We start from the raw sequence: 18,295 nt of genomic DNA, 5'->3' as shown, positions 1-18,295 counted from the left end.
CTTCGGAGCGTTTCTACGTGTTGGAAGCAGCAGGGCCTTAGCCTGCACTTTACGTAGTGCTTGCAACTTGGCGTAGAGTCCGCCTTGGTTCTAAGTTCTTGCCTGAGCTGCGAACACGCTGCCGCTTATGAGGCTTCACCTGAAGAGCGAGCCTACCTTTTGGAAGCCTAATGGACTCGGCGTGCGCTTCACACAGAGAGTCCAAGTCGGCTTCAGGCCGCCCTTGTTCTCACTTCTTTCCTCACCTGCGAGAACACGGCCAGAAGGCGGTTGCGTCGTACGCGGCGCTTGGCGTTTTGGACGCAGAGGCGCATTGGCGAGCACTTCACTCAGAGTCTCCAACCTGCCTTGGCGTCCGCCTTTGTTCTAACACCTTTCCGCAACTGGGAGAACACTGCCCTCTAGTAGTGTTCGTCTTCGCTGCGTTTGTAGGTTTGGGAAGCCTAAGGGCCTTCCCTGGAACTCAACTCGGTGTAGCCAACAGGCTTCTAGTCCGCCCCTGTTCTAAGGTCTTTCCTCCACTGGGATCTCACGCCCCCCCCCAGGAGATGTCACCTTAGGAGCGATGATACGTTTTGGAAGCAAAAGGGGACCTGGGGTGCCCTGCCCTGAGAGTGTCCAACTTGCCTCCAGTGCGGCCTTGTTCTAACTTCTTTCCGCAGCAGGGAACACGCTGCCACATAGGAAACTTCACTTCAGGTCGAGTTTACGTTGTGGAAGCCTAAGGGTCTGGGCCTGCACTTAACTCGCAGGGTGCAACTTGCCTAGGGTGCGCCCCAGGTTCCAACTTCTTTCCACAGCCGGGAGCAAACTGCCCCTTGGGCATCCTCCCTTTGAAGGTCGCGTTCACGTTTTGGAAGCCGCTGCGTCTTTGCGCGCCCTTAACTCGGAGTATCCAACAGGCTTCTAGTACGCCCTTCTTCTCAAGTCTTCCCTTCGCTTGGGAACACACTGCCACTGAGGAGACTTCCCCTGAAGCGCGATGACACGCTTTGCAGCCCAAGGGACTGGACGGGCAACTTCACTCTGAAGCTCCAACTGCCTTCTAGTCGGCCTTGGTTCTAAGTTCTTTCCTTCCTGCAATGGGAACACACGGCCGCATAGTCCTCTTGGCCTTCGGAGCGTTTCTACGTGTTGGAAGCAGCAGGGCCTTAGCCTGCACTTTACGTAGTGCTTGCAACTTGGCGTAGAGTCCGCCTTGGTTCTAAGTTCTTGCCTGAGCTGCGAACACGCTGCCGCTTATGAGGCTTCACCTGAAGAGCGAGGCTACCTTTTGGAAGCCTAATGGACTCGGCGTGCGCTTCACACAGAGAGTCCAAGTCGGCTTCAGGCCGCCCTTGTTCTCACTTCTTTCCTCACCTGCGAGAACACGGCCAGAAGGCGGTTGCGTCGTACGCGGCGCTTGGCGTTTTGGACACAGAGGCGCATTGGCGAGCACTTCACTCAGAGTCTCCAACCTGCCTTGGCGTACGCCTTTGTTCTAACACCTTTCCGCAACTGGGAGAACACTGCCCTCTAGTAGTGTTCGTCTTCGCTGCGTTTGTAGGTTTGGGGAGCCTAAGGACCTTCCCTGGAACTCAACTCGGTGTAGCCAACAGGCTTCTAGTCCGCCCCGGTTCTAAAGTCTTTCCTCCCCTGGGATCTCACGCCCCCCCCCAGGAGACGTCACCTTAGGAGCGATGATACGTTTTGGAAGCAAAAGGGGACCTGGGGTGCCCTGCCCTGAGAGTGTCCAACTTGCCTCCATTGCGGCCTTTTTCTAACTTCTTTCCGCAGCAGGGAACACGCTGCCACATAGGAAACTTCACTTCAGGTCGAGTTTACGTTGTGGAAGCCTAAGGGTCTGGGCCTACACTTAACTCGCAGGGTGCAACTTGCCTAGGGTGCGCCCCAGGTTCCAACTTCTTTCCACAGCCGGGAGCAAACTGCCCCTTGGGAATCCTCCCTTTGAAGGTCGCGTTCACGTTTTGGAAGCCGCAGCGTCTTTGCGTGCCCTTAACTCGGAGTATCCAACAAGCTTCTAGTACGCCCTTCTTCTCAAGTCTTCCCTTCGCTTGGGAACACACTGCCACTGAGGAGACTTCCCCTGAAGCGCGATGACACGCTTTGCAGCCCAAGGGACTGGACGGGCAACTTCACTCAGAAGCTCCAACTGCCTTCTAGCCGGCCTTGGTTCTAAGTTCTTTCCTTCCTGCAATGGGAACACACGGCCGCATAGGCCTCTTTGCCTTCGGAGCGTTTCTACGTGTTGGAAGCAGCAGGGCCTTAGCCTGCACTTTACGTAGAGCTTGCAACTTGGCGTAGAGTCCGCCTTGGTTCTAAGTTCTTGCCTGAGCTGCGAACACGCTTCCGCTTATGAGGCTTCACCTGAAGAGCGAGGCTACCTTTTGGAAGCCTAATGGACTCGGCGTGCGCTTCACAAAGAGAGTCCAAGTCGGCTTCAGGCCGCCCTTGTTCTCACTTCTTTCCTCACCTGCGAGAACACGGCCAGAAGGCGGTTGCGTCGTACGCGGCGCTTGGCGTTTTGGACGCAGAGGCGCATTGGCGAGCACTTCACTCAGAGTCTCCAACCTGCCTTGGCGTCCGCCTTTGTTCTAACACCTTTCCGCAACTGGGAGAACACTGCCCTCTAGTAGTGTTCGTCTTCGCTGCGTTTGTAGGTTTGGGAATCCTAAGGGCCTTCCTTGGAACTCAACTCGGTGTAGCCAACAGGCTTCTAGTCCGCCCCTGTTCTAAGGTCTTTCCTCCCCTGGGATCTCACGCCCCCCCCCCAGGAGACGTCACATTAGGAGCGATGATACGTTTTGGAAGCAAAAGGGGACCTGGGGTGCCCTGCCCTGAGAGTGTCCAACTTGCCTCCAGTGCGGCCTTGCTCTAACTTCTTTCCGCAGCAGGGAACACGCTGCCACATAGGAAACTTCACTTCAGGTCGAGTTTACGTTGTGGAAGCCTAAGGGTCTGGGCCTACACTTAACTCGCAGGGTGCAACTTGCCTAGGGTGCGCCCCAGGTTCCAACTTCTTTCCACAGCCGGGAGCAAACTGCCCCTTGGGAATCCTCCCTTTGAAGGTCGCGTTCACGTTTTGGAAGCCGCAGCGTCTTTGCGTGCCCTTAACTCGGAGTATCCAACAAGCTTCTAGTACGCCCTTCTTCTCAAGTCTTCCCTTCGCTTGGGAACACACTGCCACTGAGGAGACTTCCCCTGAAGCGCGATGACACGCTTTGCAGCCCAAGGGACTGGACGGGCAACTTCACTCAGAAGCTCCAACTGCCTTCTAGTCGGCCTTGGTTCTAAGTTCTTTCCTTCCTGCAATGGGAACACACGGCCGCCTAGGCCTCTTGGCCTTCGGAGCGTTTCTACGTGTTGGAAGCAGCAGGGCCTTAGCCTGCACTTTACGTAGAGCTTGCAACTTGGCGTAGAGTCCGCCTTGGTTCTAAGTTCTTGCCTGAGCTGCGAACACGCTGCCGCTTATGAGGCTTCACGTGAAGAGCGAGGTTACCTTTTGGAAGCCTAATGGACTCGGCGTGCGCTTCACACAGAGAGACCAAGTCGGCTTCAGGCCGCCCTTGTTCTCACTTCTTTCCTCACCTGCGAGAACACGGCCAGAAGGCGGTTGCGTCGTACGCGGCGCTTGGCTTTTTGGACGCAGAGGCGCATTGGCGAGCACTTCACTCAGAGTCTCCAACCTGCCTTGGCGTCCGCCTTTGTTCTAACACCTTTCCGCAACTGGGAGAACACTGCCCTCTAGTAGTGTTCGTCTTCGCTGCGTTTGTAGGTTTGGGGAGCCTAAGGGCCTTCCCTGGAACTCAACTCGGTGTAGCCAACAGGCTTCTAGTCCGCCCCTGTTCTAAGGTCATTGCTCCCCTGGGATCTCACGCTCCCCCCCAGGAGACGTCACCTTAGGAGCGATGATACGTTTTGGAAGCAAAAGGGGACCTGGGGTGCCCTGCCCTGAGAGTGTCCAACTTGCCTCCAGTGCGGCCTTGTTCTAACTTCTTTCCGCAGCAGGGAACACGCTGCCACATAGGAAACTTCACTTCAGGTCGAGTTTACGTTGTGGAAGCCTAAGGGTCTGGGCCTGCACTTAACTCGCAGGGTGCAACTTGCCTAGGGTGCGCCCCAGGTTCCAACTTCTTTCCACAGCCGGGAGCAAACTGCCCCTTGGGAATCCTCCCTTTGAAGGTCGCGTTCACGTTTTGGAAGCCGCAGCGTCTTTGCGTGCCCTTAACTCGGAGTATCCAACAAGCTTCTAGTACGCCCTTCTTCTCAAGTCTTCCCTTCGCTTTGGAACACACTGTCACTGAGGAGACTTCACCTGAAGTGCGATGACACGCTTTGCAACCCAAGGGACTGGACGGGCAACTTAACTCAGAAGCTCCAACTGCCTTCTAGTCGGCCTTGGTTCTAAGTTCTTTCCTTCCTGCAATGGGAACACACGGCCGCATAGGCCTCTTGGCCTTCGGAGCGTTTCTACGTGTTGGAAGCAGCAGGGCCTTAGCCTGCACTTTACGTAGAGCTTGCAACTTGGCGTAGAGTCCGCCTTGGTTCTAAGATCTTGCCTGAGCTGCGAACACGCTGCCGCTTATGAGGCTTCACCTGAAGAGCGAGGCTACCTTTTGGAAGCCTAATGGACTCGGCGTGCGCTTCACACAGAGAGTCCAAGTCGGCTTCAGGCCGCCCTTGTTCTCACTTCTTTCCTCACCTGCGAGAACACGGCCAGAAGGCGGTTGCGTCGTACGCGGCGCTTGGCGTTTTGGACGCAGAGGCGCATTGGCGAGCACTTCACTCAGAGTCTCCAACCTGCCTTGGCGTCCGCCTTTGTTCTAACAACTTTCCGCAACTGGGAGAACACTGCCCTCTAGTAGTGTTCGTCTTCGCTGCGTTTGTAGGTTTGGGAAGCCTAAGGGCCTTCCCTGGAACTCAACTCGGTGTAGCCAACAGGCTTCTAGTCCGCCCCTGTTCTAAGGTCTTTCCTCCCCTGAGATCTCACGGTCCCCCCCCCAGCAGACGTCACCTTAGGAGCGATGATACGTTTTGGAAGCAAAAGGGGACCTGGGGTGCCCTGCCCTGAGAGTGTCCAACTTGCCTCCAGTGCGGCCTTGTTCTAACTTCTTTCCGCAGCAGGGAACACGCTGCCACATAGGAAACTTCACTTCAGGTCGAGTTTACGTTGTGGAAGCCTAAGGGTCTGGGCCTGCACTTAACTCGCAGGGTGTAACTTGCCTAGGGTGCGCCCCAGGTTCCAACTTCTTTCCACAGCCGGGAGCAAACTGCCCCTTGGGAATCCTCCCTTTGAAGGTCGCGTTCACGTTTTGGAAGCCGCAGCGTCTTTGCGTGCCCTTAACTCGGAGTATCCAACAAGCTTCTAGTACGCCCTTCTTCTCAAGTCTTCCCTTCGCTTGGGAACACACTGCCACTGAGGAGACTTCCCCTGAAGCGCGATGACACGCTTTGCAGCCCAAGGGACTGGACGGGCAACTTCACTCAGAAGCTCCAACTGCCTTCTAGTCGGCCTTGGTTCTAAGTTCTTTCCTTCCTGCAATGGGAACACACGGCCGCATAGGCCTCTTGGCCTTCGGAGCGTTTCTACGTGTTGGAAGCAGCAGGGCCTTAGCCTGCACTTTACGTAGAGCTTGCAACTTGGCGTAGAGTCCGCCTTGGTTCTAAGTTCTTGCCTGAGCTGCGAACACGCTGCCGCTTATGAGGCTTCACCTGAAGAGCGAGGCTACCTTTTGGAAGCCTAATGGACTCGGCGTGCGCTTCACACAGAGAGTCCAAGTCGGCTTCAGGCCGCCCTTGTTCTCACTTCTTTCCTCACCTGCGAGAAAACGGCCAGAAGGTGGTTGCGTCGTACGCGGCGCTTGGCGTTTTGGACGCAGAGGCGCATTGGCGAGCACTTCACTCAGAGTCTCCAACCTGCCTTGGCGTCCGCCTTTGTTCTAACACCTTTCCGCAACTGGGAGAACACTGCCCTCTAGTAGTGTTCGTCTTCGCTGCGTTTGTAGGTTTGGGGAGCCTAAGGGCCTTCCCTGGAACTCAACTCGGTGTAGCCAACAGGCTTCTAGTCCGCCCCTGTTCTAAGGTCTTTCCTCCCCTGAGATCTCACTGTCCCCCCCCCAGCAGACGTCACCTTAGGAGCGATGATACGTTTTGGAAGCAAAAGGGGACCTGGGGTGCCCTGCCCTGAGAGTGTCCAACTTGCCTCCAGTGCGGCCTTGTTCTAACTTCTTTCCGCAGCAGGGAACACGCTGCCACATAGGAAACTTCACTTCAGGTCGAGTTTACGTTGTGGAAGCCTAAGGGTCTGGGCCTGCACTTAACTCGCAGGGTGCAACTTGCCTAGGGTGCGCCCCAGGTTCCAACTTCTTTCCACAGCCGGGAGCAAACTGCCCCTTGGGAATCCTCCCTTTGAAGGTCGCGTTCACGTTTTGGAAGCCGCAGCGTCTTTGCGTGCCCTTAACTCGGAGTATCCAACAAGCTTCTAGTACGCCCTTCTTCTCAAGTCTTCCCTTCAGTTGGGAACACACTGCCACTGAGGAGACTTCCCCTGAAGCGCGATGTTACGGTTTGCAGCCCAAGGGACTGGACGGGCAACTTCACTCAGAAGCTCCAACTGCCTTCTAGTCGGCCTTGGTTCTAAGTTCTTTCCTTCCTGCAATGGGAACACACGGCCGCATAGGCCTCTTGGCCTTCGGAGCGTTTCTACGTGTTGGAAGCAGCAGGGCCTTAGCCTGCACTTTACGTAGAGCTTGCAACTTGGCGTAGAGTCCGCCTTGGTTCTAAGTTCTTGCCTGCGCTGCGAACACGCTGCCGCTTATGAGGCTTCACCTGAAGAGCGAGGCTACCTTTTGGAAGCCTAATGGACTCGGCGTGCGCTTCACACAGAGAGTCCAAGTCGGCTTCCGGCCTCCCTTGTTCTCACTTCTTTCCTCACCTGCGAGAACACGGCCAGAAGGCGGTTGCGTCGTACGCGGCGCTTGGCGTTTTGGACGCAGAGGCGCATTGGCGAGCACTTCACTCAGAGTCTCCAACCTGCCTTGGCGTCCGCCTTTGTTCTAACACCTTTCCGCAACTGGGAGAACACTGCCCTCTAGTAGTGTTCGTCTTCGCTGCGTTGTAGGTTTGGGGAGCCTAAGGGCCTTCCCTGGAACTCAACTCGGTGTAGCCAACAGGCTTCTAGTCCGCCCCTGTTCTAAGGTCTTTCCTCCACTGGGATCTCACGCCCCCCCCAGGAGACGTCACCTTAGGAGCGATGATACGTTTTGGAAGCAAAAGGGGACCTGGGGTGCCCTGCCCTGAGAGTGTCCAACTTGCCTCCAGTGCGGCCTTGTTCTAACTTCTTTCCGCAGCAGGGAACACGCTGCCACATAGGAAACTTGACTTCAGGTCGAGTTTACGTTGTGGAAGCCTAAGGGTCTGGGCCTGCACTTAACTCGCAGGGTGCAACTTGCCTAGGTTGCGCCCCAGGTTCCAACTTTTTCCACAGCCGGGAGCAAACTGCCCCTTGGGAATCCTCCCTTTGAAGGTCGCGTTAACGTTTTGGAAGCCGCTGCGTCTTTGCGCGCCCTTAACTCGGAGTATCCAACAGGCTTCTAGTACGCCCTTCTTCTCAAGTCTTCCCTTCGCTTGGGAACACACTGCCACTGAGGAGACTTCCCCTGAAGCGCGATGACACGCTTTGCAGCCCAAGGGACTGGACGGGCAACTTAACTCAGAAGCTCCAACTGCCTTCTAGTCGGCCTTGGTTCTAAGTTCTTTCCTTCCTGCAATGGGAACACACGGCCGCATAGGCCTCTTGGCCTTCGGAGCGTTTCTACGTGTTGGAAGCAGCAGGGCCTTAGCCTGCACTTTACGTAGAGCTTGCAACTTGGCGTAGAGTCCGCCTTGGTTCTAAGTTCTTGCCTGAGCTGCGAACACGCTGCCGCTTATGAGGCTTCACCTGAAGAGCGAGGCTACCTTTTGGAAGCCTAATGGACTCGGCGTGCGCTTCACACAGAGAGTCCAAGTCGGCTTCAGGCCGCCCTTGTTCTCACTTCTTTCCTCACCTGCGAGAACACGGCCAGAAGGCGGTTGCGTCGTACGCGGCGCTTGGCGTTTTGGACGCAGAGGCGCATTGGCGAGCACTTCACTCAGAGTCTCCAACCTGCCTTGGCGTCCGCCTTTGTTCTAACACCTTTCCGCAACTGGGAGAACACTGCCCTCTAGTAGTGTTCGTCTTCGCTGCGTTTGTAGGTTTGGGGAGCCTAAGGGCCTTCCCTGGAACTCAACTCGGTGTAGCCAACAGGCTTCTAGTCCGCCCCTGTTCTAATGTCTTTCCTCCCCTGGGATCTCACGCTCCCCCCCAGGAGACGTCACCTTAGGAGCGATGATACGTTTTGGAAGCAAAAGGGGACCTGGGGTGCCCTGCCCTGAGAGTGTCCAACTTGCCTCCAGTGCGGCCTTGTTCTAACTTCTTTCCGCAGCAGGGAACACGCTGCCACATAGGAAACTTCACTTCAGGTCGAGTTTACGTTGTGGAAGCCTAAGGGTCTGGGCCTGCACTTAACTCGCAGGGTGCAACTTGCCTAGGGTGCGCCCCAGGTTCCAACTTCTTTCCACAGCCGGGAGCAAACTGCCCCTTGGGAATCCTCCCTTTGAAGGTCGCGTTCACGTTTTGGAAGCCGCAGCGTCTTTGCGTGCCCTTAACTCGGAGTATCCAACAAGCTTCTAGTACGCCCTTCTTCTCAAGTCTTCCCTTCGCTTTGGAACACACTGTCACTGAGGAGACTTCACCTGAAGTGCGATGACACGCTTTGCAGCCCAAGGGACTGGACGGGCAACTTAACTCAGAAGCTCCAACTGCCTTCTAGTCGGCCTTGGTTCTAAGTTCTTTCCTTCCTGCAATGGGAACACACGGCCGCATAGGCCTCTTGGCCTTCGGAGCGTTTCTACGTGTTGGAAGCAGCAGGGCCTTAGCCTGCACTTTACGTAGAGCTTGCAACTTGGCGTAGAGTCCGCCTTGGTTCTAAGTTCTTGCCTGAGCTGCGAACACGCTGCCGCTTATGAGGCTTCACCTGAAGAGCGAGGCTACCTTTTGGAAGCCTAATGGACTCGGCGTGCGCTTCACACAGAGAGTCCAAGTCGGCTTCAGGCCGCCCTTGTTCTCACTTCTTTCCTCACCTGCGAGAACACGGCCAGAAGGCGGTTGCGTCGTACGCGGCGCTTGGCGTTTTGGACGCAGAGGCGCATTGGCGAGCACTTCACTCAGAGTCTCCAACCTGCCTTGGCGTCCGCCTTTGTTCTAACAACTTTCCGCAACTGGGAGAACACTGCCCTCTAGTAGTGTTCGTCTTCGCTGCGTTTGTAGGTTTGGGAAGCCTAAGGGCCTTCCCTGGAACTCAACTCGGTGTAGCCAACAGGCTTCTAGTCCGCCCCTGTTCTAAGGTCTTTCCTCCCCTGAGATCTCACGGTCCCCCCCCCAGCAGACGTCACCTTAGGAGCGATGATACGTTTTGGAAGCAAAAGGGGACCTGGGGTGCCCTGCCCTGAGAGTGTCCAACTTGCCTCCAGTGCGGCCTTGTTCTAACTTCTTTGGGCAGCAGGGAACACGCTGCCACATAGGAAACTTCACTTCAGGTCGAGTTTACGTTGTGGAAGCCTAAGGGTCTGGGCCTGCACTTAACTCGCAGTGTGCAACTTGCCTAGGGTGCGCCCCAGGTTCCAACTTCTTTCCACAACCGGGAGCACACTGCCCCTTGGGAATCCTCCCTTTGAAGGTCGCGTTCACGTTTTGGAAGCCGCAGCGTCTTTGCGTGCCCTTAACTCGGAGTATCCAACAAGCTTCTAGTACGCCCTTCTTCTCAAGTCTTCCCTTCGCTTGGGAACACACTGCCACTGAGGAGACTTCAACTGAAGCGCGATGACACGCTTTGCAGCCCAAGGGACTGGACGGGCAACTTCACTCAGAAGCTCCAACTGCCTTCTAGTCGGCCTTGGTTCTAAGTTCTTTCCTTCCTGCAATGGGAACACACGGCCGCCTAGGCCTCTTGGCCTTGGGAGCGTTTCTACGTGTTGGAAGCAGCAGGGCCTTAGCCTTCACTTTACGTAGAGCTTGCAACTTGGCGTAGAGTCCGCCTTGGTTCTAAGTTCTTGCCTGAGCTGCGAACACGCTGCCGCTTATGAGGCTTCACCTGAAGAGCGAGGCTACCTTGTGGAAGCCTAATGGACTCGGCGTGCGCTTCACACAGAGAGTCCAAGTCGGCTTCAGGCCGCCCTTGTTCTCACTTCTTTCCTCACCTGCGAGAACACGGCCAGAAGGCGGTTGCGTCGTACGCGGCGCTTGCCGTTTTGGACGGAGAGGCGCATTGGCGAGCACTTCACTCAGAGTCTCCAACCTGCCTTGGCGTCCGCCTTTGTTCTAACACCTTTCCGCAACTGGGAGAACACTGCCCTCTAGTAGTGTTCGTCTTCGCTGCGTTTGTAGGTTTGGGGAGCCTAAGGGCCTTCCCTGGAACTCAACTCGGTGTAGCCAACAGGCTTCTAGTCCGCCCCTGTTCTAAGGTCTTTCCTCCCCTGAGATCTCACGGTCCCCCCCCCAGGATACGTCACCTTAGGAGCGATGATACGTTTTGGAAGCAAAAGGGGACCTGGGGTCCCCTGCCCTGAGAGTGTCCAACTTGCCTCCAGTGCGGCCTTGTTCTAACTTCTTTCCGCAGCAGGGAACACGCTGCCACATAGGAAACTTCACTTCAGGTCGAGTTTACGTTGTGGAAGCCTAAGGGTCTGGGCCTGCACTTAACTCGCAGGGTGCAACTTGCCTAGGGTGCGCCCCAGGTTCCAACTTCTTTCCACAGCCGGGAGCAAACTGCCCCTTGGGAATCCTCCCTTTGAAGGTCGCGTTCACGTTTTGGAAGCCGCAGCGTCTTTGCGTGCCCTTAACTCGGAGTATCCCACAAGCTTCTAGTACGCCCTTCTTCTCAAGTCTTCCCTTCGCTTGGGAACACACTGCCACTGAGGAGACTTCCCCTGAAGCGCGATGACACACATTGCAGCCCAAGGGACTGGACGGGCAACTTAACTCAGAAGCTCCAACTGCCTTCTAGTCGGCCTTGGTTCTAAGTTCTTTCCTTCCTGCAATGGGAACACACGGCCGCATAGGCCTCTTGGCCTTCGGAGCGTTTCTACGTGTTGAAGCAGCAGGGCCTTAGCCTGCACTTTACGTAGAGCTTGCAACTTGGCGTAGAGTCCGCCTTGGTTCTAAGTTCTTGCCTGAGCTGCGAACACGCTGCCGCTTATGAGGCTTCACCTGAAGAGCGAGGCTACCTTTTGGAAGCCTAATGGACTCGGCGTGCGCTTCACACAGAGAGTCCAAGTCGGCTTCAGGCCGCCCTTGTTCTCACTTCTTTCCTCACCTGCGAGAACACGGCCAGAAGGCGGTTGCGTCGTACGCGGCGCTTGGCGTTTTGGACGCAGAGGCGCATTGGCGAGCACTTCACTCAGAGTCTCCAACCTGCCTTGGCGTCCGCCTTTGTTCTAACACCTTTCCGCAACTGGGAGAACACTGCCCTCTAGTAGTGTTCGTCTTCGCTGCGTTTGTAGGTTTGGGGAGCCTAAGGGCCTTCCCTGGAACTCAACTCGGTGTAGCCAACAGGCTTCTAGTCCGCCCCTGTTCTAAGGTCATTGCTCCCCTGGGATCTCACGCCCCCCCCCCCCCCAGGAGACGTCACCTTAGGAGCGATGATACGTTTTGGAAGCAAAGGGGGACCTGGTGTGCCCTGCCCTGAGAGTGTCCAACTTGCCTCCAGTGCGGCCTTGTTCTAACTTCTTTCCGCAGCAGGGAACACGCTGCCACATAGGAAACTTCACTTCAGGTCGAGTTTACGTTGTGGAAGCCTAAGGGTCTGGGCCTGCACTTAACTCGCAGGGTGCAACTTGCCTAGGGAGCGCCCCAGGTTCCAACTTCTTTCCACAGCCGGGAGCAAACTGCCCCTTGGGAATCCTCCCTTTGAAGGTCGCGTTCACGTTTTGGAAGCCGCAGCGTCTTTGCGTGCCCTTAACTCGGAGTATCCAACAAGCTTCTAGTACGCCCTTCTTCTCAAGTCTTCCCTTCGCTTGGGAACACACTGCCACTGAGGAGACTTCCCCTGAAGCGCGATGTTACGGTTTGCAGCCCAAGGGACTGGACGGGCAACTTCACTCAGAAGCTCCAACTGCCTTCTAGTCGGCCTTGGTTCTAAGTTCTTTCCTTCCTGCAATGGGAACACACGGCCGCATAGGCCTCTTGGCCTTCGGAGCGTTTCTACGTGTTGGAAGCAGCAGGGCCTTAGCCTGCACTTTACGTAGTGCTTGCAACTTGGCGTAGAGTCCGCCTTGGTTCTAAGTTCTTGCCTGCGCTGCGAACACGCTGCCGCTTATGAGGCTTCACCTGAAGAGCGAGGCTACCTTTTGGAAGCCTAATGGACTCGGCGTGCGCTTCACACAGAGAGTCCAAGTCGGCTTCCGGCCTCCCTTGTTCTCACTTCTTTCCTCACCTGCGAGAACACGGCCAGAAGGCGGTTGCGTCGTACGCGGCGCTTGGCGTTTTGGACGCAGAGGCGCATTGGCGAGCACTTCACTCAGAGTCTCCAACCTGCCTTGGCGTCCGCCTTTGTTCTAACATCTTTCCGCAACTGGGAGAACACTGCCCTCTAGTAGTGTTCGTCTTCGCTGCGTTGTAGGTTTGGGGAGCCTAAGGGCCTTCCCTGGAACTCAACTCAGTGTAGCCAACAGGCTTCTAGTCCGCCCCTGTTCTAAGGGCTTTCCTCCCCTGGGATCTCACGCCCCCCCCAGGAGACGTCACCTTAGGAGCGATGATACGTTTTGGAAGCAAAAGGGGACCTGGGGTGCCCTGCCCTGAGAGTGTCCAACTTGCCTCCAGTGCGGCCTTGCTCAAATTTCTTTCCGCAGCAGGGAACACGCTGCCACATAGGAAACTTCACTTCAGGTCGAGTTTACGTTGTGGAAGCCTAAGGGTCTGGGCCTGCACTTAACTCGCAGGGTGCAACTTGCCTAGGGTGCGCCCCAGGTTCCAACTTTTTCCACAGCCGGGAGCAAACTGCCCCTTGGGAATCCTCCCTTTGAAGGTCGCGTTCACGTTTTGGAAGCCGCTGCGTCTTTGCGCGCCCTTAACTCGGAGTATCCAACAGGCTTCTAGTACGCCCTTCTTCTCAAGTCTTCCCTTCGCTTGGGAACACACTGCCACTGAGGAGACTTCCCCTGAAGCGCGATGACACGCTTCGCAGCCCAAGGGACTGGACGGGCAACTTAACTCAGAAGCTCCAACTGCCTTCTAGTCGGCCTTGGTTCTAAGTTCTTTCCTTCCTGCAATGGGAACACACGGCCGCATAGGCCTCTTGGCCTTCGGAGCGTTTCTACGTGTTGGAAGCAGCAGGGCCGCCTGCACTTTACGTAGAGCTTGCAACTTGGCGTAGAGTCCGCCTTGGTTCTAAGTTCTTGCCTGAGCTGCGAACACGCTGCCGCTTATGAGGCTTCACCTGAAGAGCGAGGCTACCTTTTGGAAGCCTAATGGACTCGGCGTGCGCTTCACACAGAGAGTCCAAGTCGGCTTCAGGCCGCCCTTGTTCTCACTTCTTTCCTCACCTGCGAGAACACGGCCAGAAGGCGGTTGCGTCGTACGCGGCGCTTGGCGTTTTGGACGCAGAGGCGCATTGGCGAGCACTTCACTCAGAGTCTCCAACCTGCCTTGGCGTCCGCCTTTGTTCTAACACCTTTCCGCAACTGGGAGAACACTGCCCTCTAGTAGTGTTCGTCTTCGCTGCGTTTGTAAGTTTGGGAAGCCTAAGGGCCTTCCCTGGAACTCAACTCGGTGTAGCCAACAGGCTTCTAGTCCGCCCCTGTTCTAAGGTCTTTCCTCCCCTGGGATCTCACGCTCCCCCCCAGGAGACGTCACCTTAGGAGCGATGATACGTTTTGGAAGCAAAAGGGGACCTGGGGTGCCCTGCCCTGAGAGTGTCCAACTTGCCTCCAGTGCGGCCTTGTTCTAACTTCTTTCCGCAGCAGGGAACACGCTGCCACATAGGAAACTTCACTTCAGGTCGAGTTTACGTTGTGGAAGCCTAAGGGTCTGGGCCTGCACTTAACTCGCAGGGTGCAACTTGCCTAGGGTGCGCCCCAGGTTCCAACTTCTTTCCACAGCCGGGAGCAAACTGCCCCTTGGGAATCCTCCCTTTGAAGGTCGCGTTCACGTTTTGGAAGCCGCAGCGTCTTTGCGTGCCCTTAACTCGGAGTATCCAACAAGCTTCTAGTACGCCCTTCTTCTCAAGTCTTCCCTTCGCTTTGGAACACACTGTCACTGAGGAGACTTCACCTGAAGTGCGATGACACGCTTTGCAGCCCAAGGGACTGGACGGGCAACTTAACTCAGAAGCTCCAACTGCCTTCTAGTCGGCCTTGGTTCTAAGTTCTTTCCTTCCTGCAATGGGAACACACGGCCGCATAGGCCTCTTGGCCTTCGGAGCGTTTCTACGTGTTGGAAGCAGCAGGGCCTTAGCCTGCACTTTACGTAGAGCTTGCAACTTGGCGTAGAGTCCGCCTTGGTTCTAAGTTCTTGCCTGAGCTGCGAACACGCTGCCGCTTATGAGGCTTCACCTGAAGAGCGAGCCTACCTTTTGGAAGCCTAATGGACTCGGCGTGCGCTTCACACAGAGAGTCCAAGTCGGCTTCAGGCCGCACTTGTTCTCACTTCTTTCCTCACCTGCGAGAACACGGCCAGAAGGCGGTTGCGTCGTACGCGGCGCTTGGCGTTTTGGACGCAGAGGCGCATTGGCGAGCACTTCACTCAGAGTCTCCAACCTGCCTTGGCGTCCGCCTTTGTTCTAACACCTTTCTGCAACTGGGAGAACACTGCCCTCTAGTAGTGTTCGTCTTCGCTGCGTTTGTAGGTTTGGGGAGACTAAGGGCCTTCCCTGGAACTCAACTCGGTGTAGCCAACAGGCTTCTAGTCCGCCCCGGATCTAAGGTCTTTCCTCCCCTGGGATCTCACGCCCCCACCCCCAGGAGACGTCACCTTAGGAGCGATGATACGTTTTGGAAGCAAAAGGGGACCTGGGGTGCCCTGCCCTGAGAGTGTCCAACTTGCCTCCAGTGCGGCCTTGTTCTAACTTCTTTCCGCAGCAGGGAACACGCTGCCACATAGGAAACTTCACTTCAGGTCGAGTTTACGTTGTGGAAGCCTAAGGGTCTGGGCCTGCACTTAACTCGCAGGGTGCAACTTGCCTAGGGTGCGCCCCAGGTTCCAACTTCTTTCCACAGCCGGGAGCAAACTGCCCCTTGGGAATCCTCCCTTTGAAGGTCGCGTTCACGTTTTGGAATCCGCAGCGTCTTTGCGTGCCCTTAACTCGGAGTATCCAACAGGCTTCTAGTACGCCCTTCTTCTCAAGTCTTCCCTTCGCTTGGGAACACACTGCCACTGAGGAGACTTCCCCTGAAGCGCGATGACACGCTTTGCAGCCCAAGGGACTGGACGGGCAACTTCACTCTGAAGCTCCAACTGCCTTCTAGTCGGCCTTGGTTCTAAGTTCTTTCCTTCCTGCAATGGGAACACACGGCCGCATAGTCCTCTTGGCCTTCGGAGCGTTTCTACGTGTTGGAAGCAGCAGGGCCTTAGCCTGCACTTTACGTAGTGCTTGCAACTTGGCGTAGAGTCCGCCTTGGTTCTAAGTTCTTGCCTGAGCTGCGAACACGCTGCCGCTTATGAGGCTTCACCTGAAGAGCGAGCCTACCTTTTGGAAGCCTAATGGACTCGGCGTGCGCTTCACACAGAGAGTCCAAGTCGGCTTCAGGCCGCCCTTGTTCTCACTTCTTTCCTCACCTGCGAGAACACGGCCAGAAGGCGGTTGCGTCGTACGCGGCGCTTGGCGTTTTGGACGCAGAGGCGCATTGGCGAGCACTTCACTCAGAGTCTCCAACCTGCCTTGGCGTCCGCCTTTGTTCTAACACCTTTCCGCAACTGGGAGAACACTGCCCTCTAGTAGTGTTCGTCTTCGCTGCGTTTGTAGGTTTGGGAAGCCTAAGGGCCTTCCCTGGAACTCAACTCGGTGTAGCCAACAGGCTTCTAGTCCGCCCCTGTTCTAAGGTCTTTCCTCCACTGGGATCTCACGCCCCCCCCCAGGAGATGTCACCTTAGGAGCGATGATACGTTTTGGAAGCAAAAGGGGACCTGGGGTGCCCTGCCCTGAGAGTGTCCAACTTGCCTCCAGTGCGGCCTTGTTCTAACTTCTTTCCGCAGCAGGGAACACGCTGCCACATAGGAAACTTCACTTCAGGTCGAGTTTACGTTGTGGAAGCCTAAGGGTCTGGGCCTGCACTTAACTCGCAGGGTGCAACTTGCCTAGGGTGCGCCCCAGGTTCCAACTTCTTTCCACAGCCGGGAGCAAACTGCCCCTTGGGCATCCTCCCTTTGAAGGTCGCGTTCACGTTTTGGAAGCCGCTGCGTCTTTGCGCGCCCTTAACTCGGAGTATCCAACAGGCTTCTAGTACGCCCTTCTTCTCAAGTCTTCCCTTCGCTTGGGAACACACTGCCACTGAGGAGACTTCCCCTGAAGCGCGATGACACGCTTTGCAGCCCAAGGGACTGGACGGGCAACTTCACTCTGAAGCTCCAACTGCCTTCTAGTCGGCCTTGGTTCTAAGTTCTTTCCTTCCTGCAATGGGAACACACGTCCGCATAGTCCTCTTGGCCTTCGGAGCGTTTCTACGTGTTGGAAGCAGCAGGGCCTTAGCCTGCACTTTACGTAGTGCTTGCAACTTGGCGTAGAGTCCGCCTTGGTTCTAAGTTCTTGCCTGAGCTGCGAACACGCTGCCGCTTATGAGGCTTCACCTGAAGAGCGAGGCTACCTTTTGGAAGCCTAATGGACTCGGCGTGCGCTTCACACAGAGAGTCCAAGTCGGCTTCAGGCCGCCCTTGTTCTCACTTCTTTCCTCACCTGCGAGAACACGGCCAGAAGGCGGTTGCGTCGTACGCGGCGCTTGGCGTTTTGGACACAGAGGCGCATTGGCGAGCACTTCACTCAGAGTCTCCAACCTGCCTTGGCGTACGCCTTTGTTCTAACACCTTTCCGCAACTGGGAGAACACTGCCCTCTAGTAGTGTTCGTCTTCGCTGCGTTTGTAGGTTTGGGGAGCCTAAGGACCTTCCCTGGAACTCAACTCGGTGTAGCCAACAGGCTTCTAGTCCGCCCCGGTTCTAAAGTCTTTCCTCCCCTGGGATCTCACGCCCCCCCCCAGGAGACGTCACCTTAGGAGCGATGATACGTTTTGGAAGCAAAAGGGGACCTGGGGTGCCCTGCCCTGAGAGTGTCCAACTTGCCTCCATTGCGGCCTTTTTCTAACTTCTTTCCGCAGCAGGGAACACGCTGCCACATAGGAAACTTCACTTCAGGTCGAGTTTACGTTGTGGAAGCCTAAGGGTCTGGGCCTACACTTAACTCGCAGGGTGCAACTTGCCTAGGGTGCGCCCCAGGTTCCAACTTCTTTCCACAGCCGGGAGCAAACTGCCCCTTGGGAATCCTCCCTTTGAAGGTCGCGTTCACGTTTTGGAAGCCGCAGCGTCTTTGCGTGCCCTTAACTCGGAGTATCCAACAAGCTTCTAGTACGCCCTTCTTCTCAAGTCTTCCCTTCGCTTGGGAACACACTGCCACTGAGGAGACTTCCCCTGAAGCGCGATGACACGCTTTGCAGCCCAAGGGACTGGACGGGCAACTTCACTCAGAAGCTCCAACTGCCTTCTAGCCGGCCTTGGTTCTAAGTTCTTTCCTTCCTGCAATGGGAACACACGGCCGCATAGGCCTCTTTGCCTTCGGAGCGTTTCTACGTGTTGGAAGCAGCAGGGCCTTAGCCTGCACTTTACGTAGAGCTTGCAACTTGGCGTAGAGTCCGCCTTGGTTCTAAGTTCTTGCCTGAGCTGCGAACACGCTTCCGCTTATGAGGCTTCACCTGAAGAGCGAGGCTACCTTTTGGAAACCTAATGGACTCGGCGTGCGCTTCACAAAGAGAGTCCAAGTCGGCTTCAGGCCGCCCTTGTTCTCACTTCTTTCCTCACCTGCGAGAACACGGCCAGAAGGCGGTTGCGTCGTACGCGGCGCTTGGCGTTTTGGACGCAGAGGCGCATTGGCGAGCACTTCACTCAGAGTCTCCAACCTGCCTTGGCGTCCGCCTTTGTTCTAACACCTTTCCGCAACTGGGAGAACACTGCCCTCTAGTAGTGTTCGTCTTCGCTGCGTTTGTAGGTTTGGGAATCCTAAGGGCCTTCCTTGGAACTC

Source organism: Meles meles, chromosome 19, assembly GCF_922984935.1.
Source record: "Meles meles chromosome 19, mMelMel3.1 paternal haplotype, whole genome shotgun sequence".
In the NCBI taxonomy this organism is placed as follows: domain Eukaryota; kingdom Metazoa; phylum Chordata; class Mammalia; order Carnivora; family Mustelidae; genus Meles; species Meles meles.
The sequence above is the reverse complement of the archived record's forward strand: the minus strand, read 5'-3'. Positions refer to the sequence as shown.